The sequence below is a fragment of the Podarcis cretensis genome (assembly GCF_951804945.1).
Source record: "Podarcis cretensis genome assembly, chromosome: 13".
In the NCBI taxonomy this organism is placed as follows: domain Eukaryota; kingdom Metazoa; phylum Chordata; class Lepidosauria; order Squamata; family Lacertidae; genus Podarcis; species Podarcis cretensis.
In genome coordinates this window covers 41,486,500-41,502,740 of record NC_137182.1, presented here as the reverse complement: position 1 = coordinate 41,502,740, position 16,241 = coordinate 41,486,500, and the positions used below count along the sequence as shown (strand labels likewise).

The 16,241-nt window shown below is 46.4% G+C and overlaps 1 long non-coding RNA gene across 1 annotated transcript; it reads right to left on the bottom strand.

Annotated features, from left to right (window-relative positions):
* Positions 1-1,496: 1,496 nt before the first annotated feature.
* Positions 1,497-9,613, bottom strand: LOC307201284. Its single transcript, XR_013832660.1, has 2 exons — positions 9,462-9,613; positions 1,497-2,195 (listed from the first exon to the last, which is right to left on the bottom strand). It is a non-coding gene; the product is annotated as an uncharacterized lncRNA (long non-coding RNA).
* Positions 9,614-16,241: the final 6,628 nt, after the last annotated feature.

Genomic DNA, 16,241 nt, shown 5'->3' with positions numbered 1-16,241 from the left:
GAGGGAAATGCAATGGAAAGAGTGAGACAGCATTTGCTTGATGCAACGTCCTGTAACTTCCCCACAGTCAAGTCAGAGTTGTTATAAGAATTCTAATGTCCTAAATATAAAATAAACGTTCATAAATGTACAAGGCAAACACATACTTAAGTATATAAACCATGTGTCTGAAATAGTACAGGAGAGCAATCCTGAAGCTATTTTGACTCTCCCAAATTGACCCTAATTATTTCTATGCAAGGAGGAAGGAAATGGGGAAAAGCTTTCCAATTGTCTTTTGCTTACCTGTCTTAAGGGCATATTTGTGCAGGAATAGGGTGAGCCTGTGACCTGGTTTCAGGAAAGAATTTACCATCACAAAAGAATGGCCAGGCTGCCCAGGTAAAGCAATCAGTGACCATTAACAGATATCCTGGCAAACAGGATTTCTGCTGTAGACCACCGCCTTCTGTGATGTATGTATGATGTTTCGGGGGGTGGTCTTGAGCTACAGGGTGGGCAATTTTAAAAGTCTACCGTATTTTTCGCTCTATAAGATGCACCAGACCACAAGACGCACTTAGTTTTTGGAGGAGGAAAACAAGAAAAAAAATATTCTGAATCTCAGAAGCCAGAACAGCAAGAGGGATCGCTACGCAGTGAAAGCAGGAATCCCTCTCGCTGTTCTGGCTTCTAGGATAGCTGTGCAGCCTGCATTCGCTCCATAAGACGCACACACATTTCCCCTCACTTTTTAGGAGGGAAAAAGTGAGTCTTATAGAGCAAAAAATACGGTATATAAGGGCTTGCGCACCCTTGTTTGGGGTTTCTCCTGCATGTGGTGAGTGAGGACCCTGTTGCAACAGTTTAATAAAGATCAGGCTTACTAGCTGCTTTGCTTCTCAATATTCTCTGGTTGGCCTCTTGTTATTTTTTCCTACCAATAGGGAACCCACTTAAGGACTCTATATTGGCTCTTGGATGCCCCATAAGGGAAAAAGAGCAGGTTTTTTCTATAACAGAGTTGAATGCTCAATAAAAAGCCGAGATCCTCTAACCTCCCCACACATTTTGTGCGAACAAAACGCTCAATCAACAGGATATCTGAAAATGGCCTGGCTTAAGAGTGTTAACGCGGCTTCAGATAACCAGATGGCAGATCCTGATTCCGCCCAGTTACCTGCTGCATCTCCTGCCCACCACCAACTCCCGAGACCTTCCCTGCTGTTTTATGATTATACAAAGGGATGAGGCAGGGGCCACGCAGAGCCCTGAGGCCTGACACTGGCACCAAATCCTGCTCAGCCTCTTCTGGATTCTGAGATGTCACCAGGCCTGCTTTCAAGCCGATTTTGTGCAGTGTAAACATGTTTAGAGCAAAGGAACCCAATCAAACTTGAGATTAGCCTGGTATGCCCAGTATCTGGTTGCGCACCACTCTATAGTGGGACCCCACTATACACAATCACTTTCACAGGTCTGCCCAAATCCCGGAAGACTAAACTAGAACAAGCCAATAGAGAAACCAGAAAATTCTTTACTATGCACTTGCCACACCAGGCAATATTATCACGATAGTTTCTTGTCCAAGCACCTGCGTCGGGGTTTCATTTCAGTGCTAGGTACTTCAGGAGTCGCTTTCCTTAGCCTCCAACTCCCCATACCCTGATGGATGTTCCTCAGGGACTTCGTCCAATGTGTTGCTTCTCCTGACGGCTGCATCTTGGCAGTCATCCAGGCAAAGATTTCTCTCCCTGTCCTCCTTCTCCTTTGCCCACCTCTGTAGCACTCCTTGTGGCCAGTTGAGTTGAGTATAGTACGTTTCGACTGGGGGGGCAGAAGACCTCAGACACTGACAGTGGACATCTGCTCTTAACTCGGCCAGTGCTCTCAGGGGATGGCGGAGCCTCATCAGGCCCTGTGGTTCTTGGCTACTTTTGTCTGGCTCCTTCCCAAGTCTCCTGGCTGCGTCTTTTGGGTGGACCTGAGCCAGCTCCCTGGGACCTGCACCTCTGGGTGGGAGCTGATCAGAACGTAATGATTGTTCAGACCGGAAAGAGGCAGAATCCATGATGCAACAGGAGAGGAGGCAGCCTTGGTTATCAAGGTGTGGAATTGGTTACCGGCTATTCTTTTGTAGAAGGATTGTGGCCACCACAGAGGCTGAGGGCAACCTCCACACCTTGGCACTGGCTCACGCAGCTGGTGGAAAGTTTCTGGGGGGGGGGGGAATTAGGAAAATTAGAACCAGGTTACCTAAACGATCGCCTTCTACTAGATCAGGGATGGGGAACCTCAAGCCCTCCTGCCCCCAGGCTGCACTCCCTCCTGGACCCCTCACTGACCCTCCACCACCCTTCCCTTAGTGACTTTTGCCAGGCTGGAATTGTATCCTTCAACTGCAATGATCTTTCTTGCTTGCATGAATGAAGGGCTGTGCTTGTGTATGGACCACTGGTTTTCATGTTGCTGGAATGCAGCTTACAGTCAGTGCCGGATTTACATATAAGCTAAACAAGCTATAGCTTAGGGCCCCACTCTCTTGGGGGGCCCCAAAAAATTTAAAGGGAAAAAAACTGGATGCACATTTCCAAAATAGAAGATGAAAAACAAATAAAATAAAAACTACATACAGCAAATGGCTTTAGATACCTATTAGGTCCATAAATTACCATATAGTACGTTTCTGAGCACAATTCAAAGTGTTGCTGCTGACCTTCAAAGCCCTAAACGGCCTCAGTCCAGTATACCTGAAGGAGCATCTCCACCCCCATCGTTCTGCCTGGACACTGACGTCCAGTCCTGAGGGCCTTCTGGTGGTTCCCTCCCTGCGAGAAGCCAAGTTACAGGGAACCAGGCAGAGGGCCTTCTCGGTGGTGGTGCCCGCCCTGTGGAACACCCTTCCACCAGATGTCAAAGAGCAAAGCAACTACTAGACTTTTAGAAGACGTCTGAGGGCAGCCCTGTTTAGGGAAGCTTTTAATGTTTAATAGACTATTGTATTTTAATATTCTGTTGGAAGCCGCCCAGAGAGCCTGGGGAAACCCAGCCAGATGGGCGGGAAATAAATAAATAAATAAATAAATAAATAAATAAATAGCATACATTAAACACGAAATACAGCGACAATTTGTTGCTGACAAAGGACAGCTGGACATATAAAGGGACCCATTACCTTCAGTAGCTTAGGGCCTCATCAAACCTAAATCTGGGCCTGCTCACAGTATATATGTGAAAATGGTATCCACTGAAGTACAGTGTTGCCTTGCAAGACGAAATTAATTCATTCCGCGAGTTGCTTCGTCTTGCGATTTTTTCGTCTTGCGGAGCGCGGATTCCCCGGGTATTAACGGCTTTAAGAAAAAGGAAGCAAACCTGCAAGACGTTTTCGTCTTGCGAAGCAAGCCCATAGGGAAATTCGTCTTGCGAAGCACCTCGAAAAACCGAAAACCCTTTCGTCTAGCGAGTTTTTCGTCTTGCGAGGCATTCGTCTTGCGGGGCACCACTGTACTTCCTTTTTGCTGCTGCCCAGGAGGACTCTCCTGTGTGGGTGTCTGAGGGCCCTGCTCCTTCTTGCCACTCACCATCTGGCCTGGGGCAGGGCCTGAAGCCTCACAGGGACTGCTGCGCTCTGCTGCCCAGGAGGACTCTCCTGTATGTGAGTGTCTGAGGGCCCTGCTCCTTCTTGCCACTCACCATCTGGCCTGGGGCGGGGCCTGAAGCCTCATAAGGACTGCTGGACTCTGCTGCCCAGGAGGACTCTCCTGTGTGGGTGTCTGAGGGCCCTGCTCCTTCTTGCCACTCACCATCTGGCCTGGGGCGGGGCCTGAAGCCTCATAAGGACTGCTGGACTCTGCTGCCCAGGAGGACTCTCCTGTGTGGGTGTCTGAGGGCCCTGCTCCTTCTTGCCACTCACCATCTGGCCTGGGGCGGGGCCTGAAGCCTCATAAGGACTGCTGGACTCTGCTGCCCAGGAGGACTCTCCTGTGTGGGTGTCTGAGGGCCCTGCTCCTTCTTGCCACTCACCATCTGGCCTGGGGCGGGGCCTGAAGCCTCATAAGGACTGCTGGACTCTGCTGCCCAGGAGGACTCTCCTGTGTGGGTGTCTGAGGGCCCTGCTCCTTCTTGCCACTCACCATCTGGCCTGGGGTGGGGCCTGAAGCCTCACAGGGACTGCTGCGCTCTGCTGCCCAGGAGGACTCTCCTGTATGTGAGTGTCTGAGGGCCCTGCTCCTTCCTGCCACTCACCATCTGGCCTGGGGCGGGGCCTGAAGCCTCATAAGGACTGCTGGACTCTGCTGCCCAGGAGGACTCTCCTGTATGTGAGTGTCTGAGGGCCCTGCTCCTTCCTGCCACTTACCACCTGGCCCAGAGCAGGGCCTGACGGGCCTCACTAGGACAGTTGCTGTTACTGCTGGAGGGGTGCAGAGTGCTTTTAAAATGTTTTAAAAATTTTATTTTGAATTTTTTGTATGTGGGGTGGGGTGGGGTGGGGTGGATGTTTATTGGGCCTGGGAATTTGTTTGATTTTATGTTTTTGTAATTTTTATAATTTTTATTGTTTTTTGTTTGTATTGTTTTATTTGTGTTGTTGCTTTTTTGCTGTTGTTTTTTAAAGGGGTTATTTTGTTCTTAAGGGGAGGGGTCAGGGCTGCCGGGGAGTGGGCCCCAGCCCACAAAATGGCTGGGGCATGTTCCACAGGGGGGGATGCACTGGGACAACCGATCTCAGTGATCACGGGTAGGAGGAGGAGTTACGCTAAGACCAGACCATGTCATTACAGAGGAGGCAGGTTTAGTCGTTGTCTGAGGACTATCCCTGCCTCCGGGTCTGGTCCTGACCGGATGAATACTAGAATCAGCAAGGGATACCCACATGACCTGAAAGTGTTGCTGTGCAATGCCAGGTCAATGATTCATAAGACCACTGCCATCCATGACTTGATCATGGATGGAGGACTTGACCTGGCATGTGTGACAGAGACTTGGTTGGATGAAGCAGATGGGCCTGTCCTTGCCGCTGCTTGTCCACCAGGTTTCTCTTACGCACAGCAACCCAGGTCATGTGGGCGGGGAGGGGGGGTTGCAGTGATTTTTAGGAAGTCATTAGTTTGCACCAGGCGTCCTATTGGGAAGACCCAGTTTTCTGAGTGCATGTTCTGGAAGTTGGGCAATAGGGGCAGTACAGGATTCCTTTTGGTGTACCGACCTCCCCGCTGCACCAAGGATTCCCTGCCCGAGCTGCTTCAGGTCGTGGCGGATGTTCTCCTGGAGACACCTAGCTTGGTCGTCCTAGGGGATTTTAACATCCATGCCGACACGACCTTACAAGGGGCCGCTCGGGACTTCGTGGAAAGCATGGCCTCCATGGGGCTGTCCCTGAATAAGTCTGGCCCAACCCATAGCCGCGGACATGCCTTGGACCTGGTGTTTACCTCTACGGATGTTGGTGATCTGACACTAAGTAAAAGTGAAACGAAAGAAGTGCCATGGTCAGATCACTTCCTGGTGCAACTGGACTTCTCTGCGACCCATCCCCTCTGCAGGGAGGTGGGACCGATTCGGATGGTCCGCCCCCGCCACTTAATGGATCCAAATGGTTTCCAGAGAGTGGTAGGGGATGCTTTATCCCATGTTGATGGCCTTTCAGTCGATTCCCTGGTGGCCCGCTGGAATGCGGAGTTAACCAGGGCTATTGACTGTTTGGCTCCGAAGCGCCCTCTCCGATTGCATGGAGCCCGGAGAGCCCCGTGGTTTTCCACGGATCTGAGGGCAATGAAACAATCGTTGAGACGGCTAGAGCGCCGGTGGCGGATAACCCATTCTGAATCTGACCGGACACAGGTTAGAGCTCAACGTCGAGCCTACCAAGTGGCGATAGCGACGGCGAAGAAGACTTTCTTCACCGCCTCTATTGCATCTGCAGAAAACAGCAGCAGGAGACTCTTTCAGGTGGTTCACAATTTAGCGGAACCACCTGTAACATCGGGGCCCAGTACGGGCCACATGTTCTCCTGCAATGATTTTGCAAATTTTTTTGCAGATAAAATCGCTCAGATTCGGGAAGAAGTAGACTCCACCGTGGGAGCAGGGCTGGGGCGGGAGAGTGCTAGAGTCCTGTCTGGTCAAGTTGTGTGGGATCAATTCCAAGCTGTTACCTCCGAGGATGTGGACAGGCTGCTCGGACGAGTGAAGTCAACCACCTGTCTCCTGGATCCTTGCCCATCCTGGCTTATAAAAGCTAGCCGGGAAGGACTGGGCGATGGGCTTCGTGGGGTGGTGAATGCTTCCCTCCGTGAGGGAGCCTTCCCAGACCCGCTGAAAGAGGCGGTTATTAAACCGCTTCTTAAAAAACCATCTCTAGATGCGGCCACGATGGCCAATTATCGCCCAGTCTCAAACCTTCCATTCTTGGGCAAGGTGATTGAGCGAGTGGTTGCTGAACAACTCCAGGCACGCCTGGAAGAAGCGGACCATTTGGATCCCTTCCAGTCGGGATTCAGGCCTCATCATGGGACTGAAACTGCCTTGGTCGCACTGGTTGATGACCTCCGGCGGGCTAGGGACAAAGGTGAGAGCTGTTTCCTAGTTCTGCTGGATCTCTCAGCGGCGTTTGATACTATCGACCATGACATCCTTCTGGACCGTCTTGAGAGGCTGGGAGCTGGGGGCACTGTCATACAGTGGTTCCGCTCCTTCCTCCTGGGCCGTGTTCAGAAAGTGGTGGTGGGGGATGAGTGTTCAGACCCCTGGGCTCTCACTTGTGGGGTGCCTCAGGGTTCTGTCCTCTCCCCCATGCTTTTCAACATCTACATGCAGCCGCTGGGAGGGATCATCAGGAGGTTTGGGCTGGGTGTTCATCAGTATGCAGATGATACCCAGCTCTACCTCTCTTTCAAATCAGAACCAGTGAAGGCGGTGAAGGTCCTGTGTGAGTGCCTGGAGGCGGTTGGAGGATGGATGGCGGCTAACAGATTGAGGTTGAATCCTGACAAGACAGAAGTACTGTTTTTGGGGGACAGGAGGCGGGCAGGTGTGGAGGATTCCCTGGTCCTGAATGGGGTAACTGTGCCCCTGAAGGACCAGGTGCGCAGCCTGGGGGTCATTTTGGACTCACAGCTGTCCATGGAGGCACAGGTCAAATCTGTATCCAGGGCAGCTGTTTACCAGCTCCATCTGGTACGTAGGCTGAGACCCTATCTGCCTGCAGACTGTCTCGCCAGAGTGGTACATGCTCTGGTTATCTCCCGCTTGGACTACTGCAATGCGCTCTACGTGGGGCTACCTTTGAAGGTGACCCGGAAACTACAACTAATCCAGAATGCGGCAGCTAGACTGGTGACTGGGAGCGGCCGCCGAGACCATATAACACCGGTCTTGAAAGACCTACATTGGCTCCCAGTACGTTTCCGAGCACAATTCAAAGTGTTGGTGCTGACCTTTAAAGCCCTAAATGGCCTCGGTCCAGTATATCTGAAGGAGCGTCTCCTCCCCCATCGGTCTGCCCGGACACTGAGGTCCAGCTCCGAGGGCCTTCTGGCGGTTCCCTCCCTGCGAGAAGCAAAGCTACAGGGAACCAGGCAGAGGGCCTTCTCGGTGGTGGCGCCCGCCCTGTGGAATGCCCTCCCATCGGATGTCAAGGCGATGGACAACTACCTGACATTCAGAAAACATCTGAAGGCAGCCCTGTTCAGGGAAGTTTTTAATATGTGATATTTTAGTGTATTTTTCATCTCTGTTGGAAGCCGCCCAGAGTGGCTGGGGAAACCCAGCCAGATGGGCGGGGTACAAATAATAAATTATTATTATTATTATCATTATTATTATTTGCTTCTCTGAAATCACTCACTTCCTGCATCTGGCTCCTCCCATCATTTCTAAGTGCCCTAAGGTCACCTGCATGGGTGAGATTCCCCACCCTTTCTCTATATGCATTCGGCAGATCCCTGAGATTGTCCGAGGAGGCCTTGCTGATGGTGCTTGAGCTGTGCAAGGCCACCTGGTGGTAACATTCCCTCTGGAACGCTCTCCCACCTAGGACTGGGGAAGCAGCGACTGTTGGGGGCGTCTGACTTTTACTAAAAACTATGTTGTTTGCTCAGGTTTTCCAGATGAATAGCACTGATCCTACTGCCCAATACCATTTGTTGATATCTGTAACATTGGTGGTGGTTGCATTTTTAATTGTTTAAATGAATTTTTGTAAGCTATTTTTGCAAAAAAAATAGTATTTTTCTGTGTATAAATTGCCCCCATATATATGACGCCCCCTATTTTTAGGCACTCTAATTTAAGAAAATGGGGAGGAGATTGCCCCGTGTATAAGATGACCCATAGTTTTTTGCATCATTTTAAAGTAAAAAGAACCTAGTCTTACACACGGAAAAGTATGGCATATTTGTCAAAACTACATACAAAAAATGTGTTTATTAAGATAAATTCACACTAAAATGTGAGGTGTTTTTTTCCTTCAACACACAAATTTCAGCAGAAATGTGGAAAACTGAATTTCTGGTTATAAAATTGAGAAAAGGAGAGAACTGCAACTGACATGGCTCACCTACCCCTGTGAGGGGTTAAGGAAAAGGGATAGTCTGCCAATTCTCGCATAACAGGCCGGGAACACAGAGGGTGTTGGTGCGGAGTGTTTTTGCAAAAGGTTAACATAATAAATAAAAAATGCAATAAATAAATATTACACTGTGAGTAATTACAAAAGGGAAATAAATTACCACAGGAGTTGGATCAGAGGCATTTACTATTTTACCGGGAGTAACTGTTTCTTGGTGAGGAGTTAGTATAACCTAAGTTGAAGTAATGATATTTTCCTTTCTTCCCACAACATAAGTTCAAAATGGATCAAATTCAATTTATTATTTATACTCTGCCCATCTGGCTGAGTTTCCCCAGCCACTCTGGGCAGCTTCCAACAAAGATTAAAAATACATTAAAATATCAGTCATTAAAAACATCCCCAAAGAGGGCTGCCTTCAGATGTTTCCTAAACGTCAGATACTTGTTTATTTCCTTGACATCTGTTTGGAAGGCGTTCCATAGGGCGGGCGCCACTACCGAGAAGGCCCTCAGCTTGGTTCCCTGTAACTTCGCTTCTCGCAGTGAGGGAACTGCCAGAAGGCCGTCGGCGCTGGACCTCAGTGTCCGGGCAGAACGATGGGGGTGGAGATGCTCGTTCAGGTATACTGGACCAAGGCTGTTTAGGGCTTTAAAGGTCAACACCAACACTTAAAGAGATGCCATGGCTGAAAGGAGGTTGTGAGTGTAAGAGAGATGGGAAGCAAATGTAACCAGGGGAGCCTAATTCATGCCTTATCAGGAAACAGGACAGACAAAACAATGGTTTTACGCATTCACTGTTTTCTGCCTTCCTGAACTGGGAACAAATCACCATAATTGTACATCAGTCTTGCTTCCTTCGGCACACTGGTCCTAGACGAAACTGGTTCCTACGTGAACATACATACCTATGTTAAATGATTTGCAAGATCAAGATCCCTAGCATCCCAGATTGCCTTCACATCCAGTTTCCTCCACATCCAGGAAACACCTGTGGTGGTTTTGAAAGCTTTTATTACCAGACTGAAGGGTGGGGACAGCTGCTAGGACTTGGTGCTCCTTTGTTGCCATGACAACTGAAAGTCCCTTTGCTGGTTGCCAAGACAATGGAGTTCCCATGGGGATGAAGGTTCCTTCCCTCAAGCCAAACCAGATCTAATCACCAGAAGGTTGGAAGCACCTGGAAATATCGCAGGTAACTTTTGCCTGATGGCTAAGAATTTTCTAGTCACAATAGCATTTTCACATTTTGCTCTTTTGCTAACTCCTTTTTAAGCTAATTCACCTTTCTGTGTCGCTCTCTTGGCTGTTTGAAAGACGCTTTCCAAAAAAATGCTCTTGGTGTTCCTTAATCTTTTCAGATAGATTCTTACTTTAAATTCTCAGTTTTTTAAAATACTTGATATTTTAATGTTACTGTGAGGCAAATTTGGTAATGAATGCTAAATGAATTACCCTGCCTGGCAAACCTTGGCTGCTGTGAAGTTCTTCTCCTTTGCACAGGTCCATCAATCTCATTAAGTTAAAACCTTGCTCAGTATCTAGATCTACCATTAAATCAACCTGCACAAATGATACGCCTTTCAATATTTTCAGGTTAAGCATTATGTTGAGGGAGTAATTGCATCAAAATCAACATCCCTTTTATAACAAATCTTACTGGAACCTGCTTTAAGAAGAACTCTCTCAAGAACGTGTTATTACTAACTTTAAATGAGGAAAAAGAACATACAAATGTGGTGTGTTGGAAGAGACAGGGAAATTGAAATACAGTGGTACCTTGGTTTACTACTACTAATAATAATAATAGTTTATACCGCAGCCACTCTGAGCGGCTTCCAACAAAATATTAAAATACAAAGAACAGCTTAGTTTATGAACAACTTAGAATAAGAACGCTGAAAAACGGAAGTAGGTGTTTTGGTTTGTGAAATTTGCCTTGGAAGCTGAACATGTTCCACTTCCTGTTGAGTGTGTTCCTTTTGTAAATTGAGCCCCGCCGCTGTTAATCAGAGGCTTCCTGTTGAGTTTGCCGGCTGTTGAGTCTCAAGCACCCACACAATACTGTGGTGATATTGTGAGCTTTGGTTTTTGCTATTTTTTTGCGTTTTTGTTTGTGTGGCTTTTTCATTTTTTGGACTGTGACTTGTTATTCGTTTTATGGGACTGACTTGTGACTGTGGCTTGTGACTTCATTTTTGAGACTTGTTTTTGTGACTGTTAGGAACCCAGTTCAGCTACTGGTTGCTTGTATGACTGCAGAAATGGATGAAAGCCCCCCATCCAAACAATGACTATCATCAGTGCACATAAGAAAAGAAATAATTTTAATTTTTATCAGCTGCAATACTGTTTTATTTATTTTATAGTACAATACATTGATTATTGCCTTCATTTTGTGGATCAATGGCCTCGTTAGATAGTAAAATCCATGTTAAATTGCTGTTTTAGGGGTTGTTTCTCATTGCTTGGAAAGGATTAATCCATTTCCCATTGCTTTCTATGGGAAAACACAGCTTGGTTTAAGAACGCTTTGGTTTAAGAACAGACTTCTGGAACAGATTAAGTTCATAAACTGAGGTACCACTGTATGCTGCGTCTCTTCTACCTAATATCAAAAGAAGGTCAGCATAAAGCATTATCAAGGTGGCATTTTTTCTTTCTTTTTAGTTTTTTATTTATTCTTATCAAATTTCTACGTTTCATTAGTTTTACAATCCATTTAACATTTCAAAATTTGGCTTCCTTCCCCCTCTTTCTGTGGTTCCTTACATTTATTTTTCCCTATCTTCTGCATATTCAAATTCATTTAATTTACTCATTTAATTATCTACTGTAAATACATATACTCTTTTAAAACTGCAGGTTATTACAATAATCCTGCTAATGTTTTAATCTGTTTACAATTTATCTGTAAATATTCAATAAACCATTTCCATTCTTTTATAAAGAGTTTGTTATCTTAATTTCTTCTGTTAAGTTTCACCATTTCTGCATATTCCATAAGTTTTGTATCCATTTTATCAAGGTGGCATTTCAACACCACGAATCATTTAAAGAGATGGTGGTTACAGGTCCCTGAAGGAAGGGTTAAAGAAATAATGGAACTTATTAACAGGTGTGACGAGGTTGATGCCTTTTGAGAAAATATCAGGTATCTATCTGTTGTAAGGGCTGTAACAGAATACTCACTACAGCAGGGGTGAGGGCTGAGGTTAATGGGCACTGGACTTTGATATCTGGAGGGCACCAAGATATCTACCCCTGCCTCCAAATCCCTGAATGATATATTTCTTGCTGTGTCAGGAAGATTTTGGGCATCACATGCTCTCCCAAACCCACATTCCCAGCATGTTTGCACTCCTCTCTCAGCGATGTCTATATTAGCTTGGTCATGTCCAGTGCTTTTTTTTTATCGGGGTAGGCAGGGGTACGCATACCCCTAAACATTTTGTGAATCTAACAGGAGAAGAAACGAAAAAAATAATAATAATCGTCAGTTCCGTTGCTACCTCCGAAGTCAGCCTCGTTTCCTGTCAGTGTTTCCTGAGTCTCAGATGGAAGCGAGCGTTTAATGTTGGATAAAGGGGAGGATGGTTAGTTAAGATATTTAAAGACAATATGAATTTAAGACATGCAGAAGAAGTGATAAGAATGGTGGATCATCAGAAGTGCTGATGGAAGTCCAAAAATAGATTGTATAAGATGTGAAGTTTTGTGGAATGTATTATAATTTATATGTTAAAATTAATAAAAAATTACTTTAAAAAAAGGAAGTGAGCATTTAATGTGTGAAGTAGAAGTTGGAATCTAGCATGGTAATTGGTCAGTTTCATTGTTACCACCTCTGATGGACACCAACAGCATGCAAAAGAATCGGGAAAATGTTAGTGCACACAACCTCATGTGGAAGTTATTGTGAGCTGTCAGCTGTGTTATATGAGATAATGCATGTTCTTTGCACTTTTGTCCATTTACTGTATTTATTTTCCCCGATTTGAACTATAAAATGGTTATTTTCTTGCATGAAAATGAGAGCACCCCTAAACATTTTTTTAGTAAAAAAAGCACTGGTCATGTCCACAGAATATGATTTGGGAGAGTCAAAATAGCTTCAGGATTGCTCTCCTGTACTTTTTCTGACATGTAGTTTATATACTTATGTATGTGTTTGCCTTGCACAAAAACAACCACAAAAAACTGTAACATCGGTTTATTTTATTTTCACTTTTGAAATGCCTGTTAAGAGGTGAAACCAAATTTCAAAGGTGGTTTGCCACCTTCAGGAACAGAAACCCAGTGCCTGGAATAGAAGCATAATTGGCAAATAAATCTCCTAACACTGCATTTCCTCGCTGGGAAGAAGCTTTCTGTTCATTTTTGCCTGACCAGGTCGTTAATTTCTTATTAATTACTGCACAATACGTGGGGCGGGGCTGGGGGAGAGAAAAAGATCCTGCGTTTGGGGCAGATTCATTTCGTCTGACTCATGCCATCGCCATGCAAGGCGAAGAAGCCATGTTCTCTGTCTGAGCCACTGACCTAATTTCCACGGTTACCATGGCAACGCCCGAAGGCCATTCAAAAGCCGACAGGCCGGGCCTCTAAACTAGATCGAACCGGTTTCAAGGACACAGACAGAGAGAAAGCGGCAGTTCAGCGGAAGGAACCATTTCGCAGCAGTAGAAGGGGGGGGGGGTTGTGAGGCGGAAAGGAAGCCGACTTCAGGTCTGAATCCTTTGCGAGTATTATACTCTACAAGTTTTCTGTTATGTCAAAAGGGAGCGAAGAGAGACGACAGATTTTGCAACAGAGAAATCAGATTTTTGATGAGTAAAACTGCTGATGATAATAAAAATTTTAAAATGATAACATTTAGGGGAAAATTGCAATAGCATAAATGTCACTTGTAATAATTTTTTTTTAAATCATAGAATTGTAGAGTTGGAAGGATCTAGTCCAACGCCCTGTAATGCAGGAATCTCCACTAAAGCATCCATGACAGATATAGCTACCCCAACTCATAAACAGGTGCTTAGGAGGTCCAACAGCTTGGTAGATTTATGCGACCATACCCTAGTAAGATCATACAAGAAATTCATGGCGCATGAGGATATCTGAGGCTTCTAGCCAGAATTTCTGCGTTCTCTGTACCGTTCCCATGAGGCGGACTGAGACAGCTGCCTTGGGTGGCAAATTCCAAGGGGTAGTGTCATGGACGAGAAGTGAGCAGAAGCAGTTATGGCAGACCCTCCAAGTGTCCCTATTTTCCAGGGACATCCCTGATTTAGAGAAGCCATCCTGACTTCTGATTAGATCCCGGAATGTCCTGCTTTTCCTTGTTGTTGTTGTTTAGTCATTTAGTCGTGTCCAACTCTTCGTGACCCCAAGGACCAGAGCACGCCAGGCACTCCTGTCTTCCACTGCCTCCCGCAGTTTGGTCAAACTCATGCCGGTAGCTTTGAGAACACGATCCAACCATCTCGTTCTCTGTCGTCCCATTTTCCTTGTGCCCTCAATCTTTCCCAACATCAGGGAAGTCCTCTCTTCTCATGAGGTGGCCAAAGTATTGGAGCCTCAGCGTCACGATCTGTCTTTCCAGTGAGCACTCAGGGCTGATTTCCTTAAGAATTTTCCTTAGGATGTCCCTGTTTTCATTGGAGAAAAGTTGGAGGGCATGGAGTTATCCAAGCCCTGAGCTATCTGAAGGGGAAGGTTTTTTTAAAATGTTTAATGTTTTATTATATATGTTGGAAGCTGCCCAGTGTCGCTGGGGCAACCCAGTAAGATGTGTGGGGTATAAATAGTAAAATAATCATTATGGAATGAGACATTCCTATTTTCATCAGAGAAATGTCGGAGGATGTGGTATGGTGGCAAGATCTCACAAGAGCCCGCAAAATCATGTGTGATCTCAGCTAGCAAGGCTTCTGCGGGGACAGCAAATGGTGAGGGGTGTGGATGCTGGGAAGCACTTTCCTGTTTCACCTCAGGCAGCAAAACGGGATAGGCCACGCTTGGTCTCTGAATACCAGTTGCTACTGCGCCCAGGTCCTGCTTGTGGACTTTGCATGGGCATCTGGTTAGCCACTACAAGACCAGTGAGACCAGACAGGCCTTTTCCCTGATATAACAGGCTCTTCTTTTCCCAAAGACCAGCTGCCATAGCAGCAGTGGCCTCCAGCAAACAGGGACTGGATGTACCAAACTCAGCGGACACTCCCAGTGGACTCCCAGCAGGGAGGGACCTACACTGGTCGCTTGACCCGGGTGAGCCTGAAATATACTCGGAGTCGAGAGTGGATTTAATGCTCTTTATTCAGCTCATAGTGGTGAGGAGGAATGGAAGTTCCCCCACAAAATCTGCTTTATATACATTATTTACACAATGGGCTGCACATGATTGGCTAATTCCGGGATTCTCCTGTAGGCCAATCAGGTTGTGGATTCACTTCCACCTGGAGCTGGATTGGGTGGCTCCTGCGGACCAATCATACTGCTGCATTGTTCTAGGACCAATCAGACTGCTGGATTTTGGATCCTATTGTTCTAGGACCAATCAGACTGCTGGATTTTGGATCCTATTCAGCTCAGTACATAACAGAGCCCATCATCCAAGGATTTGGGTGAGTGCGGGGAGGGGGCTGTGATGCTTCATGCAGTGCAACTCAGTCACAGAAGGCAGGAATGGCCAACAACTTGGTGGATTTAAAAGAGGACTGGACAAATTTATGGAGGAGACAGCTATTGATGTCTGCTAGCTATGATGGCTCTGCTCTGCCTCGGTCAGAGGTAGAGATGCTTCTGAATAATACCAGTTGCTGAAAATCGCAGGAGGGGAGTTGCTCTTATGTTCTAATCCTGCTTGTCAGTTTCCCAAAAGAGGCATCTGGCTGCCCACGGTGCAAACAGGATGCTGGTCTTGATGGGCCTGATCCTGAAAGCTCTTCTTATGTTGTTAGGTTATTATGGGAGAGAATGGTGGCCTCACACCAGGGTCTGGTGGTGGCAGGGAGCCATTGCATAATTTGTTCTCAAATCCATTTGAAATCTCTGGACTGAGCCCTTCAGCATATGAAGTGATAAGAAAGACGGTGGTGCCTCTGTGCATGTGCAGAATGTCTCTCCCACCCCCTCCCAAGTGACCACAATGACATAACTGAGATCTGGAGGAAAGGCTTTGGGGTCCATCTCAGCTGTGATTCCTGCATCGCAGGCAGTTGGACTCGAAGACCTTTGGGATCCTTCAGATTCTGTGATTTTGTGAGAGAGAACCAAGTGAGGGATCCCACCAGCTACTTGCTTTGGCTTGACAGTCTCTTTGTGTCTTGAAAGTGTGAAGTCATGAGTGGTTCAGTCACATTTTACGAATTTCATTTGCTTTGATCAGTTGTGCAAAACTTACTTGGCAAGCCAAACTTTCTCAGATCCCCACCTGTGAAATATGAAGAGTAGCAATCACACTGTAAAAAAGTTGTAAAATAGCAATAGTGGTATTTTATTGTGATAAAATAGACTGCAAAGCCTTGCCCGTTGGAAGTACTGCATGTCTGTTGTAAAGACCCGTTAACTCCATAAAAGTAATCCTGATTGGCAAACGTGTTGGTCTGTTACAGCAAAACAAAGGAGAGTCCTATGGCAGAAACTAACAGAATTATAGTGAGGTAGGTAGCCCCTTTTTAAAGCCC